Source organism: Zosterops lateralis, assembly GCF_965231275.1.
Source record: "Zosterops lateralis genome assembly, chromosome: 12".
Classification (NCBI taxonomy): Eukaryota; Metazoa; Chordata; class Aves; order Passeriformes; family Zosteropidae; genus Zosterops; species Zosterops lateralis.
In genome coordinates, this window is record NC_139772.1 from 8,018,119 (window position 1) to 8,037,684 (window position 19,566).

The window sequence follows — 19,566 nt, forward strand, 5'->3', positions numbered from 1 at the left end:
TTCTTAAAATGAGGTTTTGGAAAAGGTATATTGAGTCTTATAGGCAGAAACAGGTGCTAAATGGCCCACAATCAGGAAATTTTACTTCTTTTGTGAATACAAACCAAACATTTTCAAACATAATAATTTCAGCAGACGCATGAAGAAAGGCCAATTTAAATGTTCTTAACGGTTGTTCCGTTAAGTCAGATATTTTGTTTATTATAATGCTGCAGCGACAAGTTCATGGAAGGCATAACCCCAAAGGAAGCCATCCACTTCACATTAGCTATATCCTCCCCATCTCCTCCATAGATTGTTTGCTATGAAACAGCAACATCAGGAGACAGCTCTGTACTTCCTCACAGTTGCACCCCACTAACACAAGGATTTACTGCCACACTGAGGGAGCCATATGGAGTCATATGCTCTTCTTTCCCGTCCCCTTTTCCTATTAAAGCTGAGACATTTAATGGGCAGCTCCCCTTAAGACACACATGGATCTACAAACATCTGGCAACTCAAGAGCAAGCAGCTCTTGCTACGTTCTTTAACTTGTCAGGTTTAACTTGTGATTCAGCTTGGATCCAGGCTGTCAGTGTTTTCCAGCCGTAAGAGCTACAGCACTGGCCCAATAACTGTTTCATCTGTTCAGACAAGCTGTGTGCAGTTGTACACAGAGCACAATTCTGCTCAAGAGCACTTCTAGGCACTAGAAAGTACAAGTCAAAAGAGGCAGCTCCATACTCTCTGTTCATGAGAATATACCCTGTCTCTCCATAGGGAATATTTATTATGATGGGCCATAATCCACTTAACATCTTCTGACAAAGCCTATCAGTCTTTAACAACTTTGATTCCAGAAGTTCAATGGCAACAGGGAGAAAAATTCATAGAGAGAAAGCGACTTCCACAAGAATTCCCCTTTATGAACCTGCACACCCTGTGTTAGCAGACAGGATCATTGCTTATTTGTACCTATCAGCTTTGATGATAATTGCAACCCACTTGACACTTCTGTTGAAAGGCAGTATTACCAACAAGAAATCTGATAAATATTCAACAAAACCTAAATTAAATAATTCTATTCATCTTGAGGTCACAGTCTCTAAAACTGTTTCAAAATATTTGTGTCTTAAAGAGATAGGGAGGGGGATGAGAGAACCCTGCCTCTTAGACCAAAATGACTGAATCACTGCATTAATGAACACTTTTTTATTTTTCAAGTTCAGTGAAAGAATGCCATCTATGCAAAATTTTGATCCCACATTACAAAATAATTACATGATAATTACATGAGCATTAAGATGTCTACCCCCCGAGTAAAGCCACTGCACCCAACCGCTAACTAAGGCAGGCCTGGAATGTTTCAGCTTATTAAGGAGAAATCCAGCATTGAGCAAAACCTCCAGCTGAAGCAGATTTCCACTCTTTTACTCCTCTGATTTCTAATTAATAATTAAAACATGTTCCTTTCTTTGGAAACCCAATTAGACTTGCGCATCAGCCTGAAAACAAACTTTTTTTAGTAGCTAAGCTACTTCTCATGGTTTAATGGGGTGGCAGGAGTGTTTTCTACATAGCTCCACTGACACAATTCATTTATTTCTTTCCATTCTACAATGGATATTGTAATCCATCCCCAACAATATAAACATTACATTTGCACAGCTAATTAGGATGTTGGCAGTATGAATTAGTGACCCTCTGATTTCTTCCAGTCAGGGCCGCCCCTGCTGCCTGCACTACTTAGGATTCACAATTAGGCAATTATATTTTCAGCATCTTTTTTTTTTCTCTCTAATGCTACCTCTTTCCTCGCATTCAATATGACCATATGCACCAAATGAAAAGTTGTGTTGTTTATTTTGGGGTGGGGAGCAGGGGAAGGAAGGGAGGGAGAGGCATAAAGTGTCACATTCAATCCTTTGCTCTTTCAACCTCTGCTAACTCGACATCAGAGAATGATAGAGGGTCTGTAAGACTGCAAATTATCTCCATAAATGTTTTAAAGAAATGATGATGCAGAGTGGGTAGGAGACATATTCTGACTGGAAAAAGCAAAAGGAAAGAGGGACAAAATAAATAAATCCTGACCTCTGGGTGCAGTGGGCTGGTACTGAACCTCTGTGCAGGGCCGCGGTCACCGAGCTGTCCCCAGCCACAGGATGATGACAAATTGGAGAGAATTTAGAAGAAGGCAACAGAAGTGATTAATGAGCTGGATGGACTGATTTATGAGGAAAGGTTAAAAGGTCTGATTATATGTATCTTTGTTAAAGAACAGCTAAGGAAGATGCAAGAACTGCTTCCAAGGGGTTCGTGTACGGTAAACACCATCACTGCATTCCACTGAGCATTTGGGGAGGGCAGGAGGAGAGAAGAAAGCACAATTTTATGCTAGACACTGGTAAAATATCCACAATAAATGTTAGAAAAGAGCTGTTTCCAACAGGAAGGACTAGAAACCTCACCATTTGAGGGCTGTAATGGACAAAGCACTAAGAAAATACACTGCAGGGGATAATGTCTGTTTTAATGGTGATGCTTGTTTAACTCACTGACTAATGTACACTGTGGAGACATACCATCTTTATTAAAGCACAGACTTTATCTGAGTCCTCTGCTGTGAAAAGTTCTCCATTAAAACCACTTATTACTAGAGGCACTGGAAACATTTTGGGCCAAGTATGTGCCACTCCATGTCAGCTCCCAACCCACAGCTGAGGAATCCAGACAATCCAAGAGTACCACTGAGGGTAAATTAAATCTTTCAGTTCTCAAATATTAACCCAGCATTTTCTAAGTTCTGTGATCCAAACAAACAAAAAAATACCATCCCCCAACCTAGACCACTTTGCAGAATAAAACTGTCCTCTATTTTCTTCTTTAAATATGGAATAATTTTATGTCCTAGAAAATGAAGTGTTTAAGAGCAAATTAACCTTGGCATTTGTGTTACTGAAGAACAAAAATAAATCAAGATTACTGAACTGTTAGGAGTAATGAACCCAATACTTTTACTTATACCCAAGTTATTATATTAGAAATACTGCCATTGAATTAAGCCAAATGGAAATATATTGAAGTAGAAACTGGTATAAATTAGCAGAAGACCAAGCCAAACATAACCAGAGTGACACATTTCCAGGCCATGTGCAGAGCTCAAACCAGGAAAAATAATTTACAGTCAGCTCATGGAGACAGGAAGCGATGATGGCAGTCACAGAGGCTCCATGGCTGCTGTAGCACGAGCAAGCAAAGCTGGAAAATCCACACACTGCTGGCCCTCCCCACAAATGGCAACAGAAACCAGCCCAGACTGAAGCACTACTGGCAAATCATTGTTTGAAGAGTAATTCCACCTCCAATTGCGCACTGCCACTATTCACAAATATAGCTATACATATTGCCTGTAGAGACGTGAAACATTTCAACTTCTACAGCGGCCTGTCCATCATCTTTCCCATGCACAAGGCTACACACGGCCTCAAGCCAGCACAGCTGGACCTCCAGGTGCCAGATTAGGAGAAACCGAAAAGGTCTTTTTCCAAGAAAAATACGACACTCCTTCCCCCACTCCCTGCTCACGTGCATGGGTGAGAACTAAGCAGGCTTGAGGGGCTTTATTTATTCCCTGCTATAAAACCATTAAGCTCTACTGTACAGATCTGAGTCTGCCAAATTCTGTCACTTCATGCTTTGGATGTAAATTATAAAAAGAGACCAGGGGAAAAAAATACAGTAGAAAACAGATGCTCTGGATTACAGTGCTGGGGTTTTTTTTCCAAAACTACCATTTCCTTTATAGTTTCATTTATTTATTTGGTAAGCAGAGGAACATGACACATTCACTGCCATAAAAGGGAAGACAATGGCTTTCCCAACCTTTGACATTTAAATCAATTTCCTTCCTCAATGATGAGACAAAACCCCTTCCCTTTGACAAACTAGACTCCCTGCATGACAAGGAGCAGCACACAGCAGTCAGTAACACATCAGCAGCACTGTCTGGAGGCTTCATGTTCTGTTAGCATTCCCAACTGCAATAGAAAGGTAAGAAACTCCATAGCTTTGTGCCTCAGTTTCCCTAAGAAACACAATACTGAACTGCTTCACAAAGTTTGTTTAAAACATTCCTGGGAAATGAACCAGCCTCAACAAGCAAGTAACTCAAATTGAGCTTTCAATTGATACCCCTAACGCTCAACTGAACTTTGAATTCAGCTTCTCAATTGACACCACTAAAAACATTTACACAAAAGCTTCACATATCCATGAAACTGAGCCCTCTTGTGTAGTTTACAGTACATTGAATCACTATACATCAGCACAAGTTTCGTGGCTCTTAGGACAGTCTGTGGAAAGCACTGAGAGCAGAAAACCCTGATAAAAATCTGAAACTAAAACCCCAGCCCTGCTGCAACCACCAACTCACAAAATCTACACATTACGGCATCATTGATTTCTCTTGAACTGACCAAAATTTGTAGTTCAGAAGAGAAGGTGAAAAGTACTGAGAGTCTCTCATGAAACTTTTGAATGTCATTTGAATTTGAAATTTGTTATTTTCAGCTTTAACTAGTCACTGGGACTGTCACTAGTTCACCACAGCAGAAACTCAGTGATGCATTCACAGTTTTCATTACTAAATTCAAAACTGCTTCTCTTTTATCAAGGCTGCAGCCATGCTGCCTTGTTCACTCAGCTCACCAGAACAGGCCAGTCTGGTCACAAAAATCTTAGCCCCAGAAAGAGTTAAAAAAATCTTTAAATCTGCCTTTGGTTCTTACTTTATGTGCCTATTTCCAGAGCATTTCCAAATCATATTAGTTTAACAGACTAGTGTATCTAAATCTTTTTAGCAACATGTATCACTCACCAGCATGATTTTATTACATGGGATATGTTATTAAAGCTTAACCTTGCACTCAGTCACTAATCAAAAACAATTCAAGAAAGCAAGTCAAATGTTCCAACTTAACTAAAATCTCCTCCCTTTAAGCAACAAAGCCTGGCTGGCTTGCAGGGAAACTTCCATGTATCAGCATACCCACAGCTCACTCAAATCAGGCACGTTTCTTAAGTCTAAATTTAGCTGCTTGCATTTCTTCAGAACTTTAATTCCTGAATATTGTGTTGAACCTACTGAGACCATTGAAGTGCCAGATCTTAAGGCTGAAGTCATATTGAGATTCCTTTATGGCTAATGTAAGAAGGAAAGTTGCTGTAACACACAGGCAAGCAGTTGGGAACAAACACACCAGCAAAAGGATCAGGCATTCAGAAACTGAGATTCATCTTCCAGTCATGCTGGCAATGCTGAATCTCACCTATGTGCCAGTGAGGAGTACATTAAGCTATTTAATCAGTGCAAGAGAAAATGATTGTACATACATATAGGAAGGTTGATTTCATGGAGACACCTCTTAGGTTTTCAAATCCCTCCTTCACTGGAAGCACAATCAATCAACAAGCGCTCATTTTTGGACAGGATGCGACCACGCCTTCACTCAGAAAACAGGAGCTCCTAAAACTCTGCCGTGCCAGTGAGATGCACCAGCAGCAGGGACACCTGCATCCTCTCCGTGCTGGAATTCACTGCCAGTTAGAGCAGGGAGACAGGTTTCACCCGTGGAGAACCAATCCTCATCTCCCTGCAAAGGCAAGCGCCGCACAGGCACTGCCGGTTTTCACCACTTCTTGTGACAGAAGACGGAGCAACTTCTGTTTTGCAAGAGCAAGTTTAAAATTTATATTATAACACTGAATCCACCAAAGCTGCCAAGAGACATTGAACTCATGGGATCTGTGAAAGTTTTTCACACCTGTGTTTTTCTCCTGTGCCTAATATTATGGGAGGCATTTTGGAGGATTTTACAATGCAAGTTTCAATGAGACACTTACAGTCTCCCTCAGGCAAATTGTCACAGCTGCAGAGGTCTGCTACCCAGCTGCCAATCAAGGCAGGCAGGGAGTATGTGCAGTGAAATCACAAAAAAGGCAGGCTTCATTAGACTGCTGAAACCTAACTAGAGGCTATCTGGGCGTGCTTGAGCCCTTAAAACAGGGTTGCTTTAGAAAGAGGGATTTTTTTTTCCTTTCCAAGTGAAGAAAGGGCCCTAGTACTCATTGAGGAATGTATTGGTGCCAACTTTCCCCTTTGCAGTTTCAATGTTTGTTTTCTCTGTCTAAAAAAAGAAATTACCTCGCCCTATAAGCTTCTATTATTAGATTAGCTGATATAGCTGGAAAAAGTGGACAAGATTACAGGTTCCACATCCCTTTGCCAGGTCTCAGAAGTGTGTCTCCTTTTTCCAACTCCAGAAGCTGCTCCAGTGAAATATTATTCCTTTCTACAACCATTCCTTTCCTGATTTCCTTAAAGCACCCCAGCTACAAAACCGCTGGTACTAAGGACCAACTGTACTGGAAGAACTGGAAGAGAATTTTTCCTCCTTCATGCCTAACAGAAAATATTCTGAGGCAACCAAATGCATTTAAAAAAAAAAAAAAAAAAATCTCTACAGACAAGGACATACAGAAGTTGAGCCCAAATAATGTTCAAGTGGGAAATTTAAAAGCACATAACAAAGTTAATTATTGGTATTCACTACATCTGGTCTTGGTCCCTGTTCAGCAAACCATTAAAGTGTGTGCTCAGGTTTAAGCAAGTGCAGGCTGAAAGCCTTCGTGTCCCATCACGTGCTCAAGTTGGGCATCTGCTGAACTACTTTGCTGTTCCAGGACCATAATATATAATAAGAATCGCCCTGAAAGTTATCTAATAAACAGCTGTTATTTTAAGAACTACACAAACAAAACACATTATATGTCCCTAAAAGAGCAGGTGTCATGAACGTATAAATCCACATCTAAAATGGTTTCAGACACGAAGATACTTATGCATATATATTTTGTGAATGAAAAGAAAAAGGCAGGCTTTAAACTAAAAGATAATCAGACTCAAGCTGCCTCTGTCCATTACCACACTTTGTCTTTGTTATCCTCACTGCTTCTTTGTTATTTCTTATTGACAATTTGTTATATTTTGCCTCCAATTAATTTTACCAGGAAAAAAAAATTGTGCCCATTTAGGTCTTCTTCTGAACACAAAAACCAGTGACATGATGTTCAAACATTAACGTTCAAGTGGCTTAGCATCAGACCTATAGTTTTCCGAATTTTCAGACAGTCACAAATCCTACTAAAATAAAAAGCTCTGGGGAAAGCTGAGCTCCCCCCTCCACGGCACGGGTGCCTCAAGACCTGAAGTCAGAAAATTCTGGTCTCCCTATTTACAATTACAGCTGCATTTCCCGAGCGGATTGTGCTGTGACGGCTGAACCCTGCAAATGTCACCGGGCCGGCTCGGGCAGGGTGCAGCAGCAGCAGCAGCAGAGCCATTGTTGCTGGGGCCCGGAGGGAGGAGGTGCTGCCGAGGCAGATGGGGACCGCGGTAATGCGGAGCTCCCCGGGGACACCGCGGGCAGGGGCCCCGCCGGCACCACCTGCCTGCCTGGGGCTGCGCACGGGGGGCTCCCCCGCCGCGGGGACACGGGGACTTTGTGCTGCTCTCCACGCGTGTGCCACCCTCCAAAGCGTGGCACGGGGGGCCCTGTGTGCCACCATCCAAAGCATGGCACAGGGGACCTGTGTGCCACCATCCAAATTATGGCACAGGGGACCTGTGTGCCACCATCCAAAGCGTGGAACAGGGGATCTGTGTGCCACCATCCAAAGCATGGCACAGAAGATCCCGTGTGCCACCATCCAAAGCATGGCACAGAAGATCCCGTGTGCTACCATCCAAAGCATGGCACAGAAGATCCCGTGTGCCACCATCCAAAGCATGGCACAGAAGATCCCGTGTGCCACCATCCAAAGCATGGCACAGAAGATCCCGTGTGCCACCATCCAAAGCATGGCACAGAAGATCCCGTGTGCCACCATCCAAAGCATGGCACAGAAGATCCCGTGTGCCACCATCCAAAGCATGGCACAGAAGATCCCGTGTGCCACCATCCAAAGCATGGCACAGAAGATCCCGTGTGCTACCATCCAAAGCATGGCACGGGGACATTGTGCTGCCCTCCACACGGGTGCCACCCTCTAAAGCCTGGCACAGGGGGCCCTGTGTGCCACCCTCCAAAGCACGGTATGGAGGACCCTGTGTGCCACCATCCAAAGCACAGCACAGGGGGCCCTGTGTGCCACCATCCAAAGCATGGCACAGGGGTCCTGTGTGCCACCCTCCAAAGCACAGAACAGGCATCCTGTGTGCCACCATCCAAATTATGGCACAGGGGACCTGTGTGCCACCATCCAAAGCATGGCACATGTCACATGTGCCACCCCAGGCAGCCTTGGCAGAGAGGAGTGTTCCCTCAGGCAGAGGGTTCCTGCACATGGCACATCTGATGGTACTCCAACCCCAGTGCCACCCACCCTGGCTGGAGTGCAACTACATGGTTTGTGCATCTCGTAAAGAAGAGGCAGCACAGACACATACCAGCCTTCTGTGATTTCAAGACAACATTAAGAACCTCCAGCCCTCCTCTCCTGCTAATGTTACTAATAACCTCCATATTGTCATCTGTCTTACCTGAGCTAACAGTTTATAAGCCACCACCTGCAGCTTGTCCCTTATAGTTTATTAACATACACTAATAAACAGTATGCTTCACTCCCACTGTGCTGCCAAGTGAAGCCAGTCAGAATAACTGCATTAGCTTTACTGTTCTTTCTCAGCACATTTTTCCCACATGGGAACAATTAGGAAAAACTCCCTCCAGATTATATTTTGAGATCCATCATATTTGCAGGAAAATAATAATAATATTAATAATCTTTTTCACAAACGCATCTGTAGGCATCTACAGAAGATTAACCTGACTGACGTTACTGACTGAAAGTGATAGGCTGTTAACCTCCTCAGCAGTTCCCCTGCATGGAAAGGGTTAATGCTCCCCAGGCTCTGACTTACACCTATTATGCTCAAGTTTAAAAATAAGATGTGAAAGATGCATTATATAAGGCCAGTACTGCCATCCTGCCCATCTCCTATTTTGGAATTAAAGATCATCATTGCTCACATCAAAGGGGCTGGGTGAGAATAAAAGAAAAGACAGGAACAATGAAAATAGCTACCCGACACGAACCAGATCAAAGGACCAGGCACAGAAAATGAAGAGCTAGGGGGTCCTTTAATTACTGTCCACATCCTCCAAGTCATGTGGTGAGAAAGAAGGGAAAAAAGTTTTGAAGGCCACTGGGTTTTGTCTTGCTGTGGCTCCTGTTTCCACAGTCTCTGCCAGTTCCCTACAAACTGCTCTGCTTTTTATTTTTTTAAATTTTTTTTCTTCATTTTATTAAAGTCAAATAGGACTCCTGGACTCCAAAACTCCTCCCTTATGCCAGGAGGAGGAGAGGGAAGGAGGGGTAAGAGGGGCAGTAGTAGCTATAGTCTGTAGCAATGGCCTGAAACAATTTCAGGAGGACTGCTCCAGGCAGCGCCCAGGGAGCTGCTTTGGGAAGGAGAGTTTTGGCTACCTGAGGCTAGTCTTTATTTGCAGGCCTCCCGGGTTGAGAAAACTTCAAATTCACATAGGGCACTGCTCCATGGGGCAGCAGATCAAACCTGGCTACTAGCTGTTTGAGCTCAGCAGCAGAAAAAAGGATTGCTCTGGGACTGAGCATAAGTAGAAGCATGATTAAACTTCAAACATACACACCCCCCCACCTTTTTTTTTAATACACAGCAGACAGTTATGGTTAATATTTCGATAAGGACTTTAAAAATACGCTGCAAATAACTTACTCCAGCCTGCTGGCTGCGGGCTTAAAAATAATAAAAAATTAAACTAGCTGTATTATTGCAATGAAGTCAAATATTCAGATTTACCTTTCATGGATCATTAAGGGAATGTCAAGTTATTTAAAAGGATCTCTTTTTATTTAACTCAGCCCTCAAGATTAAAATCCAGATATTTGACCATTGACTGTAGTGACACATCATACCATTTACTTCCTTCTATTTATACTTCAAATGTGGTGCATTTCTCTCTAATTACTCCTGACTTATGTTTCACAGAATCACAGAATAGCCAGGGTTGGAAGGGACCTCTGGAGATCATCTAGTCCAACCCCTGAATGTTTATTTTTAAAAAGACAGAATAAAACATGCCATAAGGAAGTAATAGAACAGGGATTCAAAAATTGATGTGGAAGAAGCAGACCAAACTTTCTAGGAAATAACAGTGTTTTGCACTATTAAAAATATTCTGGAAAAGAAAAGCTCTGGGATGTTCCCAAGAAATTGTATTTGCTAATATAGATGCTAGCAGTGGACACAGACAGAAGTCACTGAAGAGGAAAATGCACTCCTGTCTCAGGTCAGTTTGCTTGGGTTTATCCTGTATGCCCAACTAAAGCACGAAAAGCATTCAAGCAGATTTTATAGACTTTGAAGAAGGAAGCTCATGTCACCAAGACAACATCTAGAAAAGGGGAACACAGGATACAAAGGCATCCTTCTTTCCATCCTATTTACAGCTTGGAAACTCCTTAGACAAGCAGTAAGGATGATCTTTTAAGTGGCAATTTACCCTCCAAACTCCAATGAGTGCCAAGTTACTTCATCTTCTTTGTGATGAAAGTTCCCTCCATCGCTTCCTGCTCTTGGACACAAACATGCAGCGAAAAGCCATTCTCAAGAGGCCAGCTGAGGACTAAATTAAGCAGATATAGACTACAAAGCTGCTTTCCAAAGTGGGCATCATGCCTAGGCTCTACATCTAAGCAGCATGCTAGGTACACGTACCAAGTTCCAGTTAGCTGTCTTGCAAACATCCACGTTGGGAACCTTGCCCAAACAAGCCTTCAAAGCTACGGTGGCTCTGGTGGGATCAGCATGGGAGCAGTGGGACTGGGACATTTGCCTCCTTGTCACAGGTCTCAAAGTATCACATTATCCATTTAGATAGCCTTTTGATTGAGAGAGCTTCCCTTTTGGGCTTAGCCCCAAATGCCAAGAACAGATGAGATGGTTTAAGAAATTCTCCAGGTAAAACATGAAAAGGATGCTTAAGATCCAGCTTCTGACGAATAGCTGCACTCGGGGAGCCACAAGGGCTAGGGAAATAAACATGGTCAATTAAATGAACTGATTGAAAAGAAATCAGAGATCCCTCTGGGGGAAATCTGAAATGTGGTCATACAGCCACTTCCATCTTTTTGGAAGGTGGTAAATGGGGCAAAAGCTGGGAAGAACTGCAATGCTTTACTCATTTGGCAAAAGGTGGGTGCCATAAGGAAGGGAATAATCTTTAAAGGAAATAAAATACAAAGAAAAATCCACGATGAGTTCAAAAGGAGGCTCAAGCAGCTCACTCAAAGCCTCTTGAAACCTCAGCACTGAGTAGAGAATTCTAATGGGAAAATACAGTAAAGGCTCTTCAGCAAATGTTCTGTCCTTTCCATAGACTGTCCCACAAAATGCACTGGTAGATGCTGAGAAAACTTCCAAAACACTCCAAGATGAATTAACATGAAGGAATTAATTGGAGTGCAAACTAATAAGGATGGTGCAGAATAAGGCACATTTTCTTTTATCACATTAGAAAAAATACTTACATGCTCATTCATGGGAGGGAATAATTTACTAATAGTTCCAACTATTTTTGATGCATTTGTTCAGACAACGTGAGGAGCCAGTGGGATCACCAACAGGACTGCCAGCAGTTAAAGATCTGCATGGAGAGCTATCTCCACTTTGTGTCTTGCTTTTGCATCTTTGAGAGGCCAATGCTGGCATTGCCCAAGCCATGATGTGCTTTGTCAGGGCACTGAGCTCAAGCCCAGACGTAGCTGGAGCAGGCTGAGCACACATTCTCTCCTAGATAAGTAGTCTGGAAAGGCCATAAATGTGAATGCAGGCTGTTGAGACAATGCCAGCATATCTAAAAATCAGAGTAATGAGCTCAAGCTGCCATCACTAGGAGCATGTGTGCCTTTTCCTGTCTCACTTTCTGGAAGCCCATGGGTATTCCTGCAAAGGGAGGGACATCCTAAAGTGGTTGCTGACTCTAACCCAAGAGAAGGGCATCTTGCAGAGTTAATTGAGTTATTTACCCAGGAACTCAAGCAACATTTGCTGTTGGGATTGTGGAATTCTTATTTTGCCTGTGGAAGTCAATCACCTGGTTCTCATGTCACTTTGCTACCACAGAGCACTATTCATTAAGTCTTTTCAACCTGCACCAGAAACAAAACCCAAAGTTCACATTTTCTTTTTCCTCAGAAGGTTCAATCAAAGAGTAATTTAGTTTGGAAACGGCATATGGAGATTACCTCTATAAAAACTGTTTCTCAAAGTCTTTTTTTTTGCTACCAGAGGAAAGTCATCAATAATTTTCAATTATTTTTTTTTTTTTTGAGGATACTTTACAAAAAAAAATCTCTAATAGGCTAGGTACTGGAAGCCCCTCTCTCACTGGGTAGAGAACAAATTACCTGACCATGCTTCTTAGAAGCAGGACATTTGCTTTCTGTGTTTATTTCTATGACAATGTCTCAGGGAAATCATGAGACAGCCATCAATGTTGGAAAAGAAAGCAGAACTGCCCAGCCAAAAGCACAGGAAAGTAAAATCAAGTAGATGTGTTTCTGCCTTCTACAAAGTTTTGGACTTTTTGAAGAGTGGAAGATACTGTTCTCTGCTGCAGTTGTTCATTTCATCTTACACTTCTCACCTCTTCTTCTAACAATCTTAGCCTGTGTGTTTCACTTCCTAGTTCCAGATCCACTCTACCTTTCACCAGTCTATTCCCCTTCTCCTCTCCCTGTGCTTTTTTGACATTTCTCATCTTCCTCTTGGCAGTTCTCACCCTGACTCACATTCTCTGCCCCCATTTCCAATCCTGTTACTCTAACCTTCCTCTAGAACACAATCCATTAGTTACCCCGATTTCAAGACCTTGCTTACCCTCTTTCCATCCTTTCTACATTTCTGTCATCTCCATGGTCAGAGTATACAAGTCTATCCCTTCCTGAAATCATTCACTTTCCTTGCCAACTGCTTTGTCTCCCAGCTCTGTGAACCCAAGAGCAGGGACAATGGGGGGCTATAAAAGCAATATAAAAGAAAGCATCAATGCACAGCAATGGAGAGACTGCTGCTGACATAATGAAGATCTAGGAAAAAACCCAAAACGCAAAAACTGTCAAAATTACAAGACCTAGGTGAATTTAACGCACACTCAAAGATTAAGGAGAAAAAGATTATGTGCTTCAGAAAGCCACTATTGCTCAGCTAACACTCCTTAAACCTGGCACTACCAGAGCTGAAAGAACAATTTCACAGGTCTCCTGCACACCTGCATACAACTAAAAGACAAAGCAGAACTCTGATGCTTCTTAATGGCTATTCACAGTGCTCCAGTGATTATGTTCACATGTCAACATAAACTAACTGATGCCTTACTTGAACTTGCCTATTTGTCCTGTATGAGATATACTGTCATACTGATAATTTTTGTGTGACAAGTTTTCTCAAAACCTTTTAAGTTTTTCAATTCTAAAACATTTTTAAAGATTAATGTGAGATTCCTAACACAACTATAAACTTGATGAAATCTGCTGCCAATCTGATCATTTCCCTTTGAGCTTAACTGGTATATATTCCTCCATACTTCCACAGAATCAACTTAAAATAACCTGGTGAATTTCCTTCTTATTCTCCAGGGCAGGTGTAGTGTTCTGGCTGTTACTTGAGTGAAGCTCTGTGAATTATACGGCAAGAACAGCCCCACTGTCAGAGCAGTCACCTGAAAACTAAGCTAATACCTTAGTGACACATTGGTAATAGGTGCAACACACATCCAGGAACGGAAAAAGACCTGGGCTGCAATGACACACAGGCCTGTAAAAATGTAGGGAAAAGGAAATGCTCCAGGAAAAGCAGGAGTTGTTTCACTCACAATGTCCCAAGCTCTTAACAAAGGGATAGAAATAATTTTGGTGATGCTTCCCTCTCCATTCTTCCCTTTTCTGCTCCCCTCCATGCTGGTATTTCCTCTCTTGCTGCCACCTCCCAAGCAGCTGCTCCCCTGTTACTACTCTCCTACCTTCACTGCTTTGAGAAGTCACTCAGCTCTTCCTCTAATGTGTCCTTTATCTCTCACTGTACATTTAAAAGCCAGGATGTGGCAAAACAAGCATAGAAGTCTGTTTCCCAGGAAACTACTGAGAAGGTGTCTTTAAGGTATTTTAACTCACCCCAGGACTTTTGGGCTGCCCCACAGCTTCATTCCCTCCATCCTCAGACGTACCAGCCCCACTGTGTCCCCAACATAGTGCCAGCCACCTGCTTCCCACTGACTCCTACCTCACTTTGCCTTCCCCTTCACCACCCCCCTGCCCACCCTGGCCCCACAGACAGGTGTGTGGGGCAGGAGAACAGGTCCCACCTCAGCATGGGGAGCGCAGTGTCCGTCCTGCTGCGGTGGCTGTGCTGTGCCCTGCACCTCACACCCGGCACCCGCGCTGGAGGTGACACAACACAGGAAAACCTACAGCCACCAGTGCGCCTCGGCCGGGGAGAGCACAGCCAGCCCTGCTCTTTGTTTCGGTTTTAGGTTAAAACCTGCCCCCTTTCAATTTCAGGAGTTGGTGCACGACAGGCCAGCTCCTCCAGCCGCCTGTGATTGCCAGTGCCCTACAGATTGGCTCACACCCCCAAACTCAGCATCTTAGCACAGGGGTAATACTTTAAATCTTTCCAACAGAAGCTGGTTTTGTCCTTTCCCCACGCCCCTCCCAGGCGGGGCTGGTGGCTCAGCCCAGAGAGTGCTCGATGCCAGCACAGCCTGGCAGCAGCCCCGCTGGCAGCAGTGTGCCTTAGCATGGAGGAGCACAGAGGTGGGCAGGTGCTGAGTGGGTGCACCTTATCTCCCTGAATTTTACTCACTTTTATCTATCCAAATGACCTCACACTACTTTTGCTTTGGCACTTGTTTTGCACATTGCTGTCAACACTTCTGAAACCAACAGGCTGAGCACACTGGCCAGGCTGGGAGGAGGATGAAAGGGGTGTTACCAAGCACTGCTCTAGTCTAAAAACATCTGACTGCCTAGGAGCAGTTCACCAGCTGTATTTAAGGTAGAGAAGGACAGTGTTACCTGCCAGTCATACCACAGCAACTAAAGAGACAAGACCACATTACAGTTGTGGGTTTAGTTATACTGAAACCTGAAACATCAAAGAGTCGGCAACAGTAACCCAGTAGGCACTCAAACCTGTAAGAAAAAATAAAAAAAATCCTTTTTTCCACACAAGGAGTCTCTAATCTGAGCCATGTCCCTGCCAAAGTTGATCAGCAATGGTTATGTTGGCATTAGGCCAAAGTTTTTACATGGTTCCTTCAAGAAAGTCATCTTTCTTCACAGCTGACTTGTCCCTTTTATAACCAGTGGTCATGACAAGGCAGATTACCAGCTCTTTCAGCAGAGGAGACCTATTAGTCTGTTTGATAGGGTATCAGGATACCCTGTTCCTGCCCAAACAGACAGCAAATGTTCCACCCTTTCACTAGTTGGGGAGAAATGTCATTAATCTGGCCCACACATAAAGAAATCTTCTGTTGCCATTCTGAGGAAAACATGACAGAGCTCTAGTGAAAATCCCAACTTCTTCATGATTAGATAAACCACAGTGTCTTACCTCAATAAGGCCCATTCATTTTCCTAGCACATCCATACATACACTTGTTCCAGGATGGGATCCAACAAAATCACTGCAAAAGTGGGTTGGTTAATTTGTATTTCCCAGGTTAGGGTTGGGTTGTTTTTTCTTTTCCTAGCCAACGTTTGATCTCTCTGGCACTACAATACTGCTTGCCTGCCCACCCTACACAGTGCCTATATGGGAAGAAGAATACACTGCTAGAGCTTGCAAGGTTCATTTAAGATACACAATACACTAATACAGTCTGTTAAGTCTTAGAGAATGATTTTTAAAACAAGCAAAGAAATGTCCTCCACTAAAGAAAGAAAACTCTAATGTGTGAAAAAATGCCAGTTTAGGTCTGTGGTGTCATGGTCCACAGGGGAGGCTTTTCCACCCTCAATACTAATTATGTGCTGGGCAAGATACAGCACTATACATTAAGCACTATATCTGATCGAGCAGAAGACTTTTTTAAATGGTTTACTAGCTATTAGGTATCCTGCACTCTACACACTGTGCTGACATAAGATTTTACTGCTTGCAGATGCAATTGCCAAAGACTAAAAGGTTTTATTTACTCAAAGCACACAAACTATACTACTACTCCTGAACGCTATATTGGGGGGAACCCCCTTAAAAGAGAAGAAAAATTTCTGGCTGGTAAGTTTCTAGTGAAAAAGATCCAAACTAGCTGAACTAAACCTGCCAAGCAACTGATACAAAAACACAAGTGACATCAATCTCTGCCTTCCTCTACATAGATCTTGAGCTGTGGGGTCTGAGGTTGTACTGGGGAGCAGGAGAGAAAGGAGGGCTGCAGAAATGCCCAATGTGTGGACACTGCACACCTCAGTCCCCTGACAATCCCCTTCTCTGGTGTCACTATCTGCTGCTTTGTGGGCAAAACTGACTGCTCATCACTGGTAGCCAGCAAACACACAGCCTGGCAACCTGAAAAAGCCACTGATTTTCCCTGTCCTTAAGAGCACGCTCTGCTGAGCTTGGAGCCGTGCACTCATAACTTTAAGGGGGTGCATTTTATTTAACCGTGCCTTTTCTCGGCCTGAATTTCCCCAAAAAAAGCTGAAGAGGGCATGTGCTTATTATCTTTTAGTGCAGCATGTGCTCGGATGCAACCTGAGCTCTTCGGATACTTCGGTCTGAAAAAATCAGAAAGAAAAAAAAAAAAATAATTAATTGCGATGGGAAAAAAAAAAAAAAATACAAGGCTGCTGTGCGACTTTGATTCAATCAATTACCATTATCTTCCAGCGCAGCCCTCCCCGCCGCCCCCGGACCGGTGGTGTTTAACTTTGTTTGCCAGGCGCGGCCCCGCAGCGCGCTGCCGGAGCGGCGCTGCCGCCTTGGCTCCCGCGCGGGGCCCTTATCAGCCGCTCCCAGTCAGCGCCGGCCCCGCACAGCTGGCAGGGACCCTCGTCCCCCGCGTTATCTGCCGCAGCAGCAGCCCCAGCCCCAGCCCCGGGCCGGGCGGGGAGGGGCCCAGGCCGCCCCCCGGCCTCCCCGCCGCCCCCCGGCCGGGCCGGGCCTTGCCGCAGGCCGCCCCGCTCCCGCCGAGCCTCCTCCGTCTGAAGAGAGGCAGGAACAAAACCGCAAATTTAGATTAATAAAGCATTTGTTGATTCTACAGAAACTTAGCAGGCCCCTAAGAAATCCACCAGAGACCTGTGCAGCTCCAGTAATTTTCTGTTATATTATCTTTCTTGTAAAATACTTCCCCAGACAGAGCCCCCAAAGGGGCTCAAATATCACTGTGACTAACCGAAATCAATGTGCACTCACCTATTGACATTTTTACATAGTTTTTGGATTTAGTATCCGGCCCAAAACACAATCAAATCTTCTGCCAAGGAAATAACAGGCACTTAGCTAGTCAGCTATTAGTGTTACAAAGGAAAAAATGTGGGCACCCAAGGGAGATGGGAGAGACGGCATTGACGTCAGGGGTAATTGGGTGTCTGAGAGAAATTGCCAACGGCTGGCCAAAACCCCCAGAGGCCCACACAAAGCCGAGCTGCAACTCTAATAAAGGAAAGTAAATTCTAGAAAGGGGCTTTGCTGCAAAGAAGCCTAGCAGGAACCAAAAATATCTCCCACATACACAAACACATACACACAAATAAAAAATACAAAATATGTTTAGGAGCTCTCTTTCGCACATCTGGTTTAGGCTAAAGTGCTTTCTACTTTTTTTTCTTCCCTTTTTTTTTTTTTTTTTCCTTTTTTTTTTTTTTTTCAGGACCACATGGATTTTTATGTTGTACCGTATGTTCAACATCTATTTTTATAAACAGAATTCAGGGCTTTAAAGAAACTTATTTTTAATCGTGTGGCTTTTAACTGCAATCTCTCTGGCATCATCAAAAAACAGTTTGGTCTTTTCTTTAAAAATCTCTGAAGTTCCAAGGAGAATGACAAGTCCAGTGGAGCCACTGGAGTGCCATGGCTAAGGAGCTGTCCGATGATAAAACTGTATTTGTACACCCAACACCTCTCCATCACCTGTACCTGGCTGTGTGTTTCACAGACAAAACTCTCTTCCCACTCCCTCCTCCCCTCATGCAGGAAACCTGAGAGAAAAGATCTCAGATCAGACACTCTGGGCAGAGTTTAGGGAGACCTGAAGGCTGTAGCCTCTTCTTTCCACTCATCCAGATCCCAGTATAGGTCCACTGTCCTAACACTCCACCACAGATGAAGAATAAAGTAGATTTGGTCAGTTCTTACTAAGACCAATGTGTCTTCATCCCCCTTCTCCTCCCCCTTGATTTCTATTATATGCCTCACACAATGAGACTCAAACATCTTGTCATAGTAAAACTCAGATTGGTATTTTCCAGCATGATAAACTGCTTTATGTCTTCTACACTAAATGCATAAATGTCTTTTTAATAGGTGATTTAGAGTTTCAGCAAAGTTTCAAGAATACCAAGATGATCAAGATATTAATAGGTTCAAATCTGCTATTACACCTACCTGTGTCCACATCATAACTATCATCATCTGGAATCTACAGGGGTCCCTGTAAGGCCATCAAGTGAGTGTTAACAATTTCACTTACAAGCTGCCCTCCACCCAACCAAAGAGCAGAGGAGGCAGAATCAGGTTTAGAAAGAGGCTGAGGTACAAACAAAATGGCCACACACAAAGCTCAAAGGGCTCCTTAAGCACCACAGCACCAAGGGCATAAAGAAGTCTTTAACAATACACATATAAAATAGAGCTAAGTTTGAAAAGATCAGAAGTGCTTGATCGTAAAATTGCATTGCAGAGAACAAAATGATTATTGCTCTCAGAGAAGGAAGAGGGCTATTAACGCAAAGAAACTCTCTAAGAAATGTAAATACAAAAACCTACACAGAAAGCAGATGCAAACACAAAAATGTCCCAGACCTTGAGATGTAAAGGTGAAATTTCTTCATCTCTTGCTGGTGAGCCCAAGTCTTGCAGATGATGCCATTCAGATGGAAGAGGGTCTGGAAAGGGGAATGTGGGCCAGCAGGGCAAAGGGGGAGTGGTGTGGGGGGAGAGCATCTCCACTACCTCCATTATTTCTTGATGGCAAATCCACAACCATTGCTCAGGCCACCAAGTGTTAGATAAGAGAGGCAGGCATTCTTCCCTCTTCACTTTCTACAGTGCTTACAGTTCACCAGAGAAAGGGCAATTAAAACCACCAGACTGACTCAGTAATATCATGTCCCTGACAGCACCATCAGAAACACTCAGCAAGTAGTTTCTATCCTGAAGTTCACATACTTAACAGTTTTATTGTGCAAATATTGCAATGAGAGGTTTTTTCAGAATTCTACTGTAATTTTTAAGAAAATACAACAACACAT

At 43.4% G+C, this 19,566-nt stretch overlaps 1 protein-coding gene and 1 long non-coding RNA gene across 9 annotated transcripts in view; both read right to left on the reverse strand.

The window, feature by feature from the left end:
* Positions 1–19,566, reverse strand: part of ZNF423 (zinc finger protein 423) — a 227,100-nt gene that overhangs the window by 117,840 nt on the left and 89,694 nt on the right. Inside the window, exon 1 of one of the 8 annotated variants that reach the window (XM_083870154.1) lies at positions 15,701–16,329. The exons of 6 other annotated variants lie outside the window; for them this stretch is intronic. The gene's annotated coding sequence lies outside the window, so the exon portion shown is untranslated. Of the gene's footprint in view, positions 1–14,447; positions 14,522–15,700; positions 16,330–19,566 lie in introns of those variants that run through there. One more of the 8 variants, XM_083870153.1, reaches the window with a different exon arrangement.
* LOC310913979 lies at positions 16,807–18,235 on the reverse strand. Its single transcript, XR_014590932.1, has 2 exons — positions 17,507–18,235; positions 16,807–16,866 (listed from the first exon to the last, which is right to left on the reverse strand). It is a non-coding gene; the product is annotated as an uncharacterized lncRNA (long non-coding RNA).